Source organism: Oncorhynchus nerka, linkage group LG4 (genome assembly GCF_034236695.1).
Source record: "Oncorhynchus nerka isolate Pitt River linkage group LG4, Oner_Uvic_2.0, whole genome shotgun sequence".
Lineage (NCBI taxonomy): Eukaryota > Metazoa > Chordata > Actinopteri > Salmoniformes > Salmonidae > Oncorhynchus > Oncorhynchus nerka.
The window spans coordinates 50,869,902-50,886,336 of NC_088399.1; the positions used below are offsets into that span (position 1 = coordinate 50,869,902).

At 43.5% G+C, this 16,435-nt stretch overlaps 1 long non-coding RNA gene and 1 pseudogene across 1 annotated transcript; one reads left to right on the forward strand and one right to left on the reverse strand.

Moving 5' to 3' along the window:
• Nucleotides 1-1,848: 1,848 nt before the first annotated feature.
• On the forward strand, nt 1,849-2,565 carry LOC115128965 (uncharacterized). The gene is made up of 3 exons (XR_003863576.2): nt 1,849-1,957; nt 2,083-2,144; nt 2,275-2,565. It is a non-coding gene; the product is annotated as an uncharacterized LOC115128965 (long non-coding RNA).
• A 4,317-nt stretch (nt 2,566-6,882) lies between these two features.
• LOC115127299 (ribosome-recycling factor, mitochondrial-like) overlaps nt 6,883-16,435 on the reverse strand; it is a 33,608-nt pseudogene continuing 24,055 nt past the window's right edge.

A 16,435-nucleotide genomic window follows, 5' to 3' on the forward strand; every position in this document is an offset into this window, starting at 1 on the left:
TATATTTTGCTTTATTAAAGATTCTGACTTTACATTACCTATTCAACATAATGTTTCAGGATGATATAAAAAGATATAGTAGCAGGGTGTATTCATTAGTGGTATTCCTTTACAAAACATTTCGTCTGTTGCAAAAAGGAAACTGTTCACTGTTTATTCTAGGAACCAAACGGAAGAAACAAAATAGGGAGGACCTACCGGAATTTGTCCAATAGAAACTCTCGTTTTCGTTGCAAAACGTTTTCCGTTTGGAGTAAAAGTTTTCTGTTTCAAAACATTGTGCAACAGACTTAGATTTTATGTATTTTACCATGTGCAACAGATAAAATATTTTGCAACAGAATCCGACACCCCCCAAGTTGCACCACTTGTTTTTGTTGTTCTGTTTTCAAAAGGGACTTTACATTGATTGTCTGTGTATTCGCAGCAACGAGGACTGTCTTAAAAATGCAAGTAAAATGTGGTGTTAGCTCAACAACCTCAATGGCTTTGCAACCACATGAAATCTCAAACTAACTGTAATACGTTCAGGGACCTCTCCAATCCAAAGCAATACGTTTGGTTATTTTTTACTTTAAATAAAAAAATACTTCCTTAACTTAAAACCACCCCATATCACATGTAGGAACACAACCAACTGTTATTGATTCAGGGATCTCTTCCCTCCAATCCACGGCAATTACTGTACAACTTTTTTACTCAATTTTCATTGCAAATACTTCCTTAAAACCTCAGTAGCTTCCACCCCACATGACTTTAATGAGTACAACCAACTGTTGATTCAGGGATATCTTCCCCTCCAAACTACACCAATTACTTTTGCACGTTGTCTATTTTTTATGAATAGGAATTCCTAAAAGTCAAAGATAAAAGCAAGGGGTGTAACTTGTTTAATACCGTCAGCTGATTTAGAATACAGAGAGCGGCTGCAGGTACCAATTCTTCGGAACCCTTATCTCGATAGCTAAAGATCCAAAGCTTCTGCGCACGTGTCATTTCTATCATCCTGGCACGTTCCATTGAAAAGGTATTGACGAGCATCTATAATATCAAGTTGAATGAAAGCTATAGCTAGCTAGCATAACTGGCTACATTTCAAGTTGAATTTCAAATAATGAGTAGAATGCATACATTTTGATCAACCGCTTAGCTCTGATTTATTCCAATAAGCTGTCTATTACCCAAAGGATGTGGACTTGCTGATTTCTTTTTTCCTGTCACAGCTTCAGATCGTCTGTTGTTCTTTGCTATCGTTGCTATTGGGGGGCTCCCGAGTGGCGCAGCGGTCTAAGGCACCGCGTCTCAGTGCCAACGTTATATTGCAGTGAAACCTTAGCGGCCTCCAATAACTTTACCCTGTTGTGTGCCCCTTTCGTCTTTTCACCCTTAAAACTGGTGCCAGAACTGCGAAATCTGATGTTGCAATATGCCTCATCAACTCCTCAAGTTTACATAAGAGTGCCCACTACAATGAGAGTTGTTGTTGAGTTGTTGAGAGTGTGTTGTGTTGGATTGTTTTCCATCCTTTTAGTATTTTCATCCTGTCAATTGAGACATACGGGGTCATCTCCTGGGGGTTCCTGCTCTTCTTCCTACTGGGGGTTAAGGACATGTCTACGGTACTGCCAGCTTCAGGAGCCAACAAAGAAGACTACGTCATCTCCTGCATAGGACGGTTCTGCATTCAGGTGTGTGTGTGTGTGTGTGGGAGTGAGGGAGGGATCACAGATATCTGTCTGTTCTTAACTCCTACAGCTTGTTATGGTTTACAGGTCTTATCTGTAAGGCTTAACTGTGTTCAGGAGTAGTGTTGTTGTATGAAGCTACCCGTCGTTCCTGTAGGTGCTCAGTGGCTGGCTACGGGGTCATCCCAGCCGTCCACTGGGTCTGGCTCAATGGAAGCTTCAGCTCTGCTGTCGTCCAGATGAGTGATCAGATACCTGAATTACAATATTAGGTAACACTTTATTTGAAGGGTACCTACATAAGGACTTAATAACACATACATAAAGAGTTCAATTATGCATCGGTCAAGTATTCTGTTAACGTGAATGTCTTACCATCTGTTATCTCTGTCTGCAGTTGTTCCTGCCTCTTGATGGTGATGTATTAGATAGCTGGAGCTGAGTTCCTCTTTTACATCGGTAAAATCTACAAATCTCATAGCAAATAACCACTTACATGTGTCATTCTGCAATTTGTCTTGCTCAAACTGATACCTTCAAACGCGCTGAAAATGTCAAGTGACCTTGTGATGCTCTTTGACCTACACAGGTCAGATGAACTACCTGGTTGCCAGCCAGCAGGTGTGACATGTCCTGGTGGTGTTTATGCTCTGCTTGTGGCACCAGACTTCTGTGTATTTAATGAACTTCAGGCACCACCAGCCCTGCCTCATAGACTGGCCCAGCCAACAACCGAGCTGCCACAGACTCTACTGTAGCCACTCAATGCAAACCAGACTACAACTGAACCTTTAACGTAACGTAACAAAATGTGGAAAAAGTCAAGGGGTCTGAAAACTTTCCGAATGCACTGTATATACTAAAAGGGACATTTCAATGTATCTGTATTAAGGCATGTCTCTCTTTTGATTATTTTAAATGAATAAAGAATGCATTGTTCAATTAATGTTAAGAATTTTTGAGTCATGATTTTTTTGTCATGATTTAGTCATTAGTCATGATTAATTTTGCGTAATTTGATCAGATGCTCAAAGTCTGTCCACGAGAGATTACGCTCAGATTTACTTTCACTTGAAGATAACAATAGCTATTAGAAAATGCCTTCCTCCTCAAAGTTAACAAGAGACCAGCTTGTCTTCTCCATGCCATCAAATGTCTTATACCAAGGTATAGTATTCGCATATTAGGATGACATTTTCTGTAATCCCATTCTATAATCTGTAGTAATCTCTGACCTGCCAGTGCAAATTGAAGGATTATACTCTACAACCATTGTTCTTTTCTTAGAGACACTAATTAGAATTTGAAAGGAAATGGTTAGATCGTCCCAGCACAGACAACAAAGCTCAAGATTACACAGTCTTGCCTGAGATAATGACAGAGATCATCTCTCTTCACAACAGTCTGTTCGCAAAACATTGCAGAACCACATTAGGAGGATTTATCAGAGGATCTTTTGGAGACCTCAATCTTAGTCTTACTTGACACATTGTCTTGATTTTCAGGTGCAGACAGAGATGAAAAATTCCTGCCATGTAAAACACCACTCACACGTTATATCAGAGAATTGGGCTAAACAGCTTTCACTGGTTAATCACCCCATTGCATGGCAACTCAGGAGTCTGCACTGTTCTGGGGATTATAGGGTGAGATCAGGGCTTTGTATTACGAGAGAGACTCCATGATAACTGACAGTTCTGAATCAGATGTGAAAGTTGTTGCTTGCAAATCCAATGCAAGCATTTTTGTAAAACCTCTTTTCAGGAAAACTGGACATAAAATTGATTAAATGCCCATTGCATTCAAAAATGTGATTTCCTGTGTTTTATATACACTGAGTGTACAAACCATCTCTTTCCATGACACAGACTGACCAGGTGATGCCAGGTTACCCAATTATGTTTAAGCCTTGAAACATGGATTGTGTATGTGTGCCATTCAGAGGGTTAATGGTCAAAACAAAAGATTTAAGTGCATTTTTACGGGGTACAGCAGTAGGCGCCAGGCGCACCAGTTTGAGTGTCGAGAATTGCAAGGCTGCTGTGTTTTTCTTCACGCTCAACAGTTTCCCGTGTGTATCAAGAATGGGACACCACCCAAAGGACATGCAGCCAGCTTGACACAACTGTGGGAAGAATTGGAGTTAACATTGGCCAGCATCACTATGCAATGCTTTCAACACCTTGTAGTCCATGCCCTGACAAATTGAGGCTGTTCTGAGGGCAAAAGGGGGTGCAATTCAATATTAGGAAGGTGTTCCTAATGTTTTGTACACTCAGTGTATACTTCCACACTATGACATGAAACTTGTGGAAAAAAACTGTGAAATTGTGAAAATTATGATAATACCCTTTTAGTGTAAGAGCTGTTTGAAACTCTTCCTTATTGGTCTATTAACTAATTTACCGCCTGTTGATGTCACCAGGCAGGCCAAACACCATCCCACCAAAACACCCAAAAACTTGGCAGAGGTTTGAAAAGTTTTGAAAAGACTGCCTGAAATTTCAGCCTTTTCAAATCTCTGCCAATAACAGCTAGTTTCCCCCTCCCCACGCAGACCACTCCCAGGCAGTCCTAGTAAAATTATTGCTTGAGAAATTGCTCACAAGCCCCCCCCCCCCTCCCCTTTGACTGTTTTAATTGAAAACCATCACTTTAAGGTTACCCAGAAATGATTTGATATTGAGATAAAAATGGCTGCATTGGACCTTTAACTGAATCACTGCTACTTGAACGGCCTTTGCTAGTATTCTACCGATTATATGACGCTTCGTTTCCCACCTACTGGATTAAAGACCACATTACAACCAACTGTTAGTTTTAATACTACTCTTCACTCTAAAACAGATAAAATACCTTCCCTCTTTGTACCTTTAATAATTTGGGTAATACCACCAATGCAGGTTTGTCCTAATGAAATGCATTCAGTCCTCAGTAATGTTAGCAATCAATACATCAGAAAGAGCTCAATAAGTGACTCTGGCTAAAGAATCCTGGTGTGTCTGCTGATCAAACACATTACATGATCGAAATGCTTCCCAATGTAACACTTTATGAACACTGAAACAAACATATTGATGATTCTCAGGGAGAGTTACTAGACAAAAGCTAACATGTAAAGGATCTTCCCTGCAGAGTAGACAGGAATGGACTCGTGTCAGTCATCCTCACCGCAGAGCTTCTCCATAGCTTCCCACTGAGGGATCAAGAAGATTTTCACATGGGCAGGGTTATATGATGACTGACTGACTATAATGTATAGTCACAGATCCTATTTAAAAGGACTTACTGATCCAGACCCGAGTTCCACGCCTGGGAAATGGTCCATTAACCCAGCAAGGGAAATAGAGTCGTTCTGATGGCATGGGAGTGAAACAGCACCTCATAACAGCATGTCTCATATTCCAGAGAGAGAGGGAGGTAGTACTTCTCAGGCACTAGCATGCATTGGCTTGCACTGATGTAGCGTGGGTACGCAGCTATTTGGAGGCATGAGCAGGTGGGACTGGGAGGTGACGTGAGCAGCATTGCTTAGCAGAGAGAATCCTGTAGGTAGCTCCTCCCACTGGAGGTGGGGTTGGCAAATCACTCAGGCAGGGGGCGGAGTTAATCAGCATCTCCTTCACAGATGATTTTCAGAGTGTTAACAAACTCAGCAAATAAAGAAACGTCCTCTCACTGTCAACTGTGTTTATTTTCAGCAAACTGAACATGAGTAAATATTTGTATGAACATAACAAGAGTCAACAACTGAGACAAACTGAACAAGTTCCACAGACATCTGACTAACAGAATTAGAATAATGTGTCCCTGAACCAAGGGGGTGGGGGGTCAAAATCAAAAGTAACAGTCAGTATCTGGTGTGGCCACCAGCTGCATTAAGTACTGCAATGCATTTCCTCCTCATGGACTGCACCAGATTTGCCCGTTCTTGCTGTGAGATGTTAACCCACTCTTCCACCAAGGCACCTGCAAGTTCCCGGACATTTCTCGGGGGGAATGGCCCTAGCCCTCACCCTCCGATCCAACAGGTCCCAGACGTCCTCAATGGGATTGAGATCCGGGCTCATCGCTGACCATGGCAGAACACTGGCATTGCTGTCTTGCAGGAAATCACACACAGAACGAGCAGTATGGCTGGTGGCATTGTCATTTTGTAGGGTCATGTCAGGATGAGCCTGCAGGAAGGGTACCACATGAGGGAGGAGGATGTCTTCCCTGTAACGCACAGCATTGAGATTGCCTGCAATGACAGCAAGCTCAGTCCGATGATGCTGTGACACACCGCCACAGACCATGACGTACCCTCCACCTCCAAATCGATCCTGCTCCAGAGTACAGGCCTCGGTGTAACGCTCATTCCTTCAACGATAAACACGAATCCGACCATCGCCCCTGGTGTGACAAAAGCGTGACGGTGAAGAGCACTTTTTGTGATGGTGGGTTTGTGCCCATAGGCGACGTTGTTGCCGGTGATGTCTGGTGAGGACCTGCCTTACAAGCCCTCAGTCCAGCCTCTCTCAGCCTATTGCGGATCATCTGAGCACTGATGGAGGGATTGTGCGTTCCTGGTATAACTCGGGCAGTTGTTTTTGCCATCCTGTACCTGTCCCACAGGTGTGATGTTCAGCTGTACCGATCCTGTGCAGGTGTTGTTACACGTGGTCTGCCACTGAGAGGACAGTCAGCTGTCCGTCCTGTCTCCCTGTAGCGCTGTCTTAGGCGTCTCACAGTACAGACATTGCAATTTATTGCCCTGGCCACATCTGTACTCATGCCTCCTTGCAGCATGCCTAAGGCGCGTTCATGCAGATGAGCAGGTACCCTGGGCATCTTTCAGAGTCAGTAGAAAGGCCTCTTTAGTGTTTTTATAACAGACCTTAATTGCCTACCTTCTGTAAGTTGTTTGTGTCTTAACCGTGCCACAAGTGCATGTTGATTAATTGTTTATTGAACAAGCATGGGAAAATGTTTAAACCCTTTACAATGGATTTTTACAAATTATCTTTGAAAGACAGGGTCATGAAAGAGGGACAGATTTTTTGCTGAGTTTAGTTACTGGATGCTTCCGACTGCCCAGGCAAGAAAGAAACGGCAAAAAAAAATGCCTTTTCATGTTGATCGGATTGGTTGACCAAATGATAAAAATCACAGGATAGAAAGGTTGGATAGAAATATATTTTTATTTCATGCCAAATTTAAAGGACAATTTAATAAGTGTACAAACTAAGGTAAACATTTTCATGAGTTCAAATTCTATGCACCTACGTCGCAGCCTGGTGACCTAGAGGCCAGAGAGGGGGCACACGTGACAGTACCCTCTCCCCGGCGCCAGCCGCAGTACACCAACCACAGGGACGATCCCGGGGATCTGGAGCAGACCGGTCACCTCCACTGAGGCGCAGCAACCTGACGAACCGGCTGAGGAGTAAGAGCCTGATGAGCCGGATGAGACATCCCCGGTTGCCTCGACTGAGGCACGGAAACCTATTCATCCAGCTTAGGCATGGGAGCCTATCCAACCCGCTGAGGCATGGGAGCCTACTAACCGGCTGAGGCCTCCCAGGTAGCTCCGCTCCAACACAGTAGTCAGCCAATGCACGCTAGGTCAATGCACGCTAGGAAGTGACACAGAGCTGTGACTACACAACTTTTAACGTTTATCATCTAAAGCATTTAGTAACATTGTTACTTCCATCACAGAACATAGTCATTTCAATTGACAGTATAACGTCAGGCTACACATTCCAATAGCAGTAGGTGTGTTGCTTAGGCATTTAAACATAATTAGAATCTAAATAAATCTGAAATAACGGTCTGAAACGCAACCAGTCTTTTTTTGAGATCATAATAACATTCTGTGGAACGGACTTGATTACAGTCGAGGAGATCGTAAAATAACTCTACTAAACGACGTACCTCAGCGTGTCATGCACTCAATAGTCATACGTTTTCCAGTTTGACAATCAGAGAAGGCTACACACCTTTTTACTAGAGTACAGAAGGCAACGCCCACAGCAACCGGTGGAAACTCATTCACTACCATACCCACAGCGGTCACTTCTTGGGAATATTCCCAAACCCCTCTTCATTTTACAGTGGACACCTGTGGTACAGTCATACTGAGGGTATTATTTCCGGAAAAAGAACATGCATGTTATTTCATTGTCTTGGTGCATGTTGATTTGATTGTCTTTCCTGATACAAGTGTTCCAAAACCATTAGAAACGTGAATACATTGTTGCACTGTCTGATCATCACCATATACATTGCATCAACAAGAGCAACTGATCACAACTGGATGATTAGTCACTACAGATATACCACCACTGGAAATGACATTGAAATATGAATGAATCCATATGGGAAAGTCCTTAACTTTATATCAACATGTAAACAGGGCCTATTTGAATTGACCTGACCAATGTAGTGACATTCCCTCTCAGGAAATCTGTCAGATACAGGGTTATTAATAACTCCAACGTGGTATTTACACTGTGAGGGAACTGTAGCTGGTGTGCTCAAGACTTAACTATGAACTGAATATTATTCCTCTTCAGAGTGTACTGTAAACAGTGCTCCATATAGCTCATCACTGTGTGAGATCATAGCTATTGGAAGGAGTGGGATGACGTGGTGATTGCGGTCTCTCACCGAAGTGCTAAGTTATAGATACATGGAATAAACAGAATTGCTTAATCAGTGAAAAAAACCACACAAATGCAATGGCCACAAGACAAGGGGTTGTAAAAACCATCATGGTCAGCATTTCAAGCTACAACAACTAGAAACGGTTTAAGTTTTCATCTGGACAAAACAGTCAATGCCCAGGTTTGTTCAAGTAAATCCACTTTCAATTGAAATGTACAACTTCAGGCCAACATCCGCAAAAACCTCCTTTTAGTCTTTGCAGATTTAAACGTTGGGGAGGACGACGCAAAAGACACCACAACACCACACATATCACTTACACATAAACAGTTGAGTTGAGCCATGAAACAGTTATCTTATCTGGCCGTGACATCACTCCCTGCGGGTGTCTCAGGGGGAGTTGGGATATGCAAGAAAAGCATTTCCATTACACACTTGCAAGTGTGTAACAGGACAAATATTTATTACCATTATTATTATTTTTATTATTATTATCGTCATCATTATAAGTTGAACTCTCACTGGGAGTATACATGGTCAGTCCCCTGAGTCTGTCTGCACTTTGGCATCTCTAGCAGCAAGAAATTATAATAAGAGGTAATAACTAAGGCATTAACTTGTTATTGTAAGAAATGTGAGAAAACAAATCCACAAAGTTTTTTACTTACCAGTGAGAAGGTTGCTTGTGGCAAAAGCAAACACCGCCAGAAAACTGGAGGATCGCCGGTTCAAATCCCAGGTCTGACAGGCAAATCTGATGGGAAGTGAGTATCTTAAAGTGAGCACTTAACCTTTGTCCACAATCTCTTTTGGTGTGACCTCTGAACTCTCCATGCCAGTTTTCTCCTCCTGGTTCTTACAGCACAGGGAGTGCAGCAGCACCACACAGACACACAGGTAAACAGCCACCACAATCTACACCACCACCCCAAACAGGACGAAGGTCAACAGCTTACCGTCCACGGTCCATCACACTCACACACCCATAGGTGTGGAGAGGGAGAGAGAGAGTGATAAAAGAAGTTGCAGTTTAAACAATGTATCTGTGTAGTGGAAAAACACAGACTGTCTGAGCAAGGCGTAGCTTAACGTTCTCGTGAATAAACTGTCCTAACCTTTTGCATAAGCTGAGTCTTTGCCTAATCATTATTAAACCCATGGTCTTACAAACCTCGGGGATTGGTCAAAGCTATTGATTGTTAGTTATGATCATTGGGATTGAAAATTCTCGTGACAGAGGAAAGAAAGAGCGGGATATGGTGAGATAGAGGCCCTATTGACCTTACAAATGGACAGGCAGTGTGCAGACCTTAGTGACCAAAAGGAGGAGGACAGAATAAGTATGAATAGTGCTGCATCACACCAATTGGTTCATGTTCATGTGTACATAATGAACCCCTACTTATCTGTTCAACCCAGACTAAATATAGAAACAAACTATGTACAACCTGTCACCCACATCATATTATGGAATAATAAAGTGCAGAAAAGGTAGGGACTGTTAGTCTCTGTCTCCCTCTGTTGGCTTAATAAAGAATAACAATTGTAGGTCTAGGTCCCCCTGACTGTATTGAGGCTGAAGATTGTGTGTGTGATCTGAACACAGACTCAATATCTTAACTTCAGATTGGTCATTAGCGAACACAGCAGATGATAATATAATATGGAGGGCAAGAAAGTTACATTATATTCTCTGGGGTAAGGAGGACTGTGGGTAAAGGAAATACCTAGTCAGTTGTACAACTGAATGCCTTCAACTGAAATGTGTCTTCCGCATTTATCCCGTCGTATAACCATAGAAAATGATATAGAGTTGTCCTCTCAAAACCCAGTCCAGTTTTCACCACTTCTACACTCAAAATGCAATTTTCCTCTCAGGAAGAGCTTTTTATCAAGCTATTTTTTGAAGTCACCATTTGTCTATATTCTAATCTTGAACACTTGTAGAGAGAGATTGGATCTTGGCTCTTGAGAGTGTGAGGTTGAAGGAGCGGTTTGCTGTGACTGTGAGTCAGAAGAGAACAGAGAGTTTCATCACTGATTATTCACGAACGCTGTGGTTTAGTGTTCCATTAAAGAGAGAGAGAGAGACCTCTCAACACGGCTGAAGGAGCACTGAGCTAAGCTCCCCAACTCTATTGATTCTATCCCATTCTATCTATCCTATTATTTAAGCCTATTTCATTTATTTCTGCATTAGTCTCTCATGTCCACTGTTATTTTACTATTTTAATTTCTCACTTATTGTTTTCCTTGTCTATATTAAATGTATATTTTTATAGAAAACATATTGCGTTTTTTTTTCTCCCCTCCCTTAGTACTTGAAATGCGTTCTCTTACTATATAAATAAGGTTTGATTAATTGATTGTCAGATGTTCATGTAGCATAAAGACTTTACAGTCCATTATGGGCCTACAGTCCGTCCATACAGGCCTAATCAGTCACAGACAATCAGATAAGACTAATTCCTTAACTTAAACAACAAAAGCATAACCACATCAGGAGTTACATCTCTCTTCCTGGACTCAGCAGCAATGATTACAAAAAAAGAATAGCTTTTTGTAACAAAAGATACGTGTAAAAACATGATTCTATCCCCATCTCTGTGTGCAAATCAGATTGTTAGTTAATGTACTGCCACAAGGTGGTGCCCTCTCCTCTCCGCATAAACACATTCACACTGGTGTCGTGAGGGTGTGGACTCAGAGTTACTATGGAAACCAACCATGCCTTAATAAACTAAGTGGGTGAATGTAAAAGAGATTGATTAGAAATAATATGTGTTCACTATGGGCATCAGATGAATTAATACTCTGCTCTGATGCAATGATTTAGTTTGAAGCCTATATCCAGCTTGCAGATTCCATGGCAAGCTTCTCCTTCTGGGAAAATTCTATCTGTACGAGAGAGAGAGAGACGGAGGGAGAGAGAGAGACAGAGGGAGAGTGACAAAGATAAACAATAAAATAGAGACATTTTTGTCTGACTCTTCATCTGCAAAGGACCTTTTGATTAAAAATAAACCAACAAACACATCTTCTCTGGTTGACATCAACAGGAACAGAACATATGTTCTGCAGCTTCGGATCTTTCCTGTTTGCGTTTGACTTTTCGCATGTGAACTGAGAAATAAATGACATGCTCCAAACCATTCTCTCGCAAACCTGTGCCATAAATACTTTTAGACCAGCCTGAGCCAAGCTCCTCCTGTCTTAAGAAGAAAAATGCTACTTCCTCTGGAACTGGAACACCAAATGTCTGATCCCCTCCCCGAAAATGACAGTTAAACCCATCACATAGGACTTCCTCCTATGCGTTAGTCCCCACTTCCTCCTGCAATATCAACCTAGAGACCAAAAAGACTATGTCTGTGTCCCAAATACCATTCTCCCTGCATATGGGGAGTATATGGGCCCTGGTCAAAAGTAGTGCACTATATAGGGGATAGGATGTCATTTGGGACGCCGACTATCTGGTCATTAATATTCCAAAGGAAAGGGGGAAAGCATCAGGAACCAATTACTCAATAACGCTTTCCCCTCCTCTTACCTCCTTGGTTGTCTCCCAAATGGTACCCTATTCCCTATATACTGCACTACTTTTGACCAGAGCCCACCGTTGCGTTATATTGGGAATAAGGGTGCCATTTGGGATACGTGGTTTATAGTCTAAATGAGAGAGACAGCGCGTAGGCAGACCTGTGTCGGTCAGGGTACACCTCAGTTTGGGCTCTTACCCCTTGCCATGGAGCTGTGATGTGGCCTTGCAGGTTCAGAGTCAGATTAGGGGTCCGGTATCACTACACCACCACCAGTCAGACCTGGGTTCAAATACTATTCGAAATATTTCCAAATATTTTATGTGTGCTTGGTTGAGCTTGTCTGTTGCAATGGAACCAAAAGAAAAGTCCCAACAGTCCCCAAACCCTGTCACTCCAGGCAGGTTAAAGCAAACGGACAAAGTATTTGAAAGATTTCAAAGACTATTTGAACCCAGGTCTGATCAGGACACCACCACTATAGCACCAGGACCGCTAACCAACTGACTGAGGTAATTGAGATCAGATGGGCCATTGAGGCGAGGAGGCAACCTGGGCTAGGCAGAGTAACCTGGAAGCATTTATTTTATGGGAAAGATGTTTAGTTAAGTGCAGTGCTGAGGCTAATGAGTCTGGGCCTGGCCGGGCCTGGCGGCTGTGATGAATATGATCGGTGAAAGCTCTGAACGCTGGTTCTTGAGTCCTTCCTTCCTCCCGGATCGGGTTTCAGATTAACAGACTTCCTGTCCAATCCGTGGCATTTGGAAAGCAAATGATCACCTCTTTTTTTATGAGGGGAATTATCATGTATTAGTCTAGTTCAGGATATCTCAGAGGATATCTCAGGACCGGTTAGAGTTTAAGGGGCCTAAAGATTGGAGTCACGTTTCGGACTGTGTGTGTGTGTGTGTGCCAAGGCATTTTTCAAAGAGCTTTTGGGATGCAGAAAACTATCTCGTAGTCAAGATGCTTGGGGTGTCTGTTCACGCTTGTGACCTCCAGAGTCACAAACAAAAGTAAGAAACAAAGACACTGGCATGAGCATCGTTCCCAGTAGACTGTTCTAGTTCAAAAGTACCTATCAGTACAAGTCACTGTTGTAATTAACAGGTATCGCCTGTTTGCAAGTCGGTGGCAACACAAGTCCGGGAAAAACGGCAAGTACAATCTCAAATCACAACGTAGGCTCTTGCATCACCCATCATGGTGACACGTTGAGAGCACCAACAGCCATGACATGCCTTGCAAGTCTGATCAGTTCATAGAGTAAGGGACACAGGTCTTTCTCAAGGTCATGTACACGGTTGGAGAAGATGAGGAGTAGGGCCTCCCGGGTGGCACAGTGGTTAAGGGTGCTGTACTGCAGCGCTAGCTGTGCCATCAGAGACTCTGGGTTCGCGCCCAGGCTCTGTCGTAACCGGCCGCGACCGGGATGTCCTTATCTCATCGCGCACCAGCGACTTACCAAGGTTGCCAGGTGCACGGTGTTTCCTCCGACACATTGGTGCGGCTGGCTTCCGGGTTGGGTGCGCGCTGTGTTAAGAAGCAGTGCGGCTTGGTTGGGTTGTGTATCGGAGGACGCATGACCTTCAACCTTCGTCTCTCCCGAGCCCGTACGGGAGTTGTAGCGATGAGACAAGATAGTAGCTACTAAAAACAATTGGATACCACGAAAAAGGGGTAAAAAGAAGAAGATGAGGAGTGTAGAGACGCTCGATGCAACAATAGGTTCTTGCAGCAGTCCGACGTCATTACACTTGAGCCCTTGTGAACAACGAGGATGCAGGCAATCGCTTTGTGATGATGTTAAACATGGGTTCGCTATAAGCTTCGTAGGCTATATACGTTTGGGGGACTTGCATGAGCACCTTCACATACTTTCAAATATAGGCATAGCCATCTACTTATGAATGTATTACAGTCTATACTGTAGTAGGGGGTTCTGAGTCATATGCAGATTAGAATAGGAACACAGAACACTGTGTCATTTATGATACCCCGGCCCCATCACACCCTCCTACCCTCCTCCCCCACCACCATCTCATTTCCTCTCTCTCCTCTTTGCCTCTCCGCTCCGAGGCCCTTGATTACAGTGTTCCCAGGGGACGAGTTCAACTCCTCAGAGATAGGAACCGTCGAGGGTACCAGTCACTTAAGATCAAGACGGGGGGGAGGAAATCGCAGCGAACATAAAGCTAAATATATAATTCCTCCCGTGCCGGTAATCACGACGTCCAGGCGATTTGGAATGACATTTTAACCACTTCAGACTAAAGCAACGCTCTACTCGAGAGACAGGCGCACGGGCAGCCGGGCCCGTGGCGAGGCGTGCACTGACCCACCCAGGGGTATGACCCCACCCCCAAAAACGAGTGCACGTTCCGCCTGTGATGCTGAAATGGCTCGCAGGCCAGGTCAATTCAGTCAGATGTTAGACAAGAGGAAAGGAAGGAAGCAATTTCTCTCCCCAGTATTAGTTACCTGAGGATTAAGATCCTCCACTTCCTGCTAATGGTGTTTCATATATGCAACCACTATAATAGACCTATTCTTGAGACGGGAGAATGGCTTTTAAGGGCCTACATTAGACCCATGCTTACAGTACAGCATCTTATAGGCTCAAAACCTCTGCATTAATGTTTATCATTCATCCTACACACGTATTTGACCATATGACCCCAAAGTCACACATACCTGTTATCAGGTAGACCTCACATGATATTCCATTAGTCCTGAACCATATGCACAGCAGGCCATCTATATTGTAGCCTACCAAAGTAGGCCCGCAAGGGCAGTCGTTCTTATCGGAGAACCGACTTAATTGTATTTCAAACAATGCCACCAAATATGAATAATGGATCAGCAACTGTGCAGAGCCTATTCTTTTCTATCTCTTCCTAGCTCATGAGACAAGGGTCTCTCTCTGCCCACCCTCCAATTTTGCCCCCTCCCTCCTAACAGCTTTCTGAACATCAAATCGGAGTTAATTTCCAGTCTGATTTACATATGCAGCGAATATGCCCCTATGGCACAAACTACCTGGCTGAAAGTCTTTCCCATCACACCAGAAGTGCATTTTCTACATCCTCGCTGATTGGATTCTTGATGAGATCGTCAGGTGGCTCGCACACTTCACATGGCGAAGACGCGATGGGCGTACGGGTTGCCAATTCTGAGGCCACTGAAGTGCTTCACGGCTCTCTACATCTCACTCTCTCTCTCTCTCTCTCTCTCTCTCTCTCGAAACCTCCTAACCACCGTTCAGAACATGGGCTGGGTGTTGGGTGTGTAATCAGAGCAGTACTGGCAGGGAGGTATGATAGCCTGCTTCATGCCTGCAAAACCCCTCAGCCAGGCTCCAACGAAGTACTCTCTTACTCTCACCAAATCTAACCGGCATATCAATGTTACACCACAGTCACAAGACTCTCACAAGACGCCAGAAATGAATCATTAAATCATGCATAATCTGCACGCAAAGTAAAGTAGGAAGACGAGGCCCCTGGGAGAGAGAGAGAGACTTCCTTACTCTTGCTCAGATAACCAGGGAGGAACTGTAACATACAGTATCTCTGACGACAAGAACTGACTGCAATTACCTCTCCTCTTAGTTTATCCTCTCAACCAGCCGCTGGTTTATCTAAGGGGGGTACACAAGTCTAAGACTATCAATTCTAGTAGTGAGTGTTAATTTGGACAAGAGGCACAAACAAACAAAAAACATTTCCCCTCTCCTCACCGTTCCGGAGGACCAGTAATTCAGTTGATAAACGTCAACTGAAATGAAGCTATCAGCTGAAAGCAATTTCCAAGGCTGCATTCGGTGCCAGGGATTTGAGATTTTCACTCCTCCATCGATCATGAGCCTCTGCTTTGGGCCAAGATACACAATGCCCCCAAATTGCTGACATGTGGACCTAGAATCAATGCCATTTCCCTCCTGTCTGGGCTCTCCTCCTCTAAACCGTTGTTTATCCAATGACCCTCGTCTGTTTTTCCCATTAAAGACCAAAATAACGTCTCAGGGTGTGTGTGTGTGTGTGTGCGTGTGTGTGTAGCGTCTCAGGGTGTGTGTGTGTGTGTGTGTGAGTGGTGTCTCAGGGTTGGGCCAAGCAAACCATCATATTATATACTACACCTAATGGATGAAAGACCGTAGTGGTGTGGTGCCATACATTCTGGCTTAGTACACAGGGAGAATGTAGACGATTATCACTCTAACTAACGAAGGAGATTTTAACATCCTACTCACATGAAAGGCAAGGAAAGAAGAAAACACATAACAGAGTTGATGTACAAAGCAGCGTTTTGATTAAAAGGGTGTCCATAAATACTGGTGGGTGCCCACTTTCTTGTGTTTACATTTGGTAGCTGTAGGATTACTCCTCGACAAACTGACAGAACAAATCAGTGAGTTCGGAGTTAAAGGGAAAGTTGAGCAATTTAGATATGTTTCCTTTCCTTGATATTTGTTTCCTTACCTTGAAATATCAGCATTAGTTTGCAGCGGTTAGTTTAACAAAACCAAACTGTGGTTTGCCTTGTCCGTAGATTGCTTTT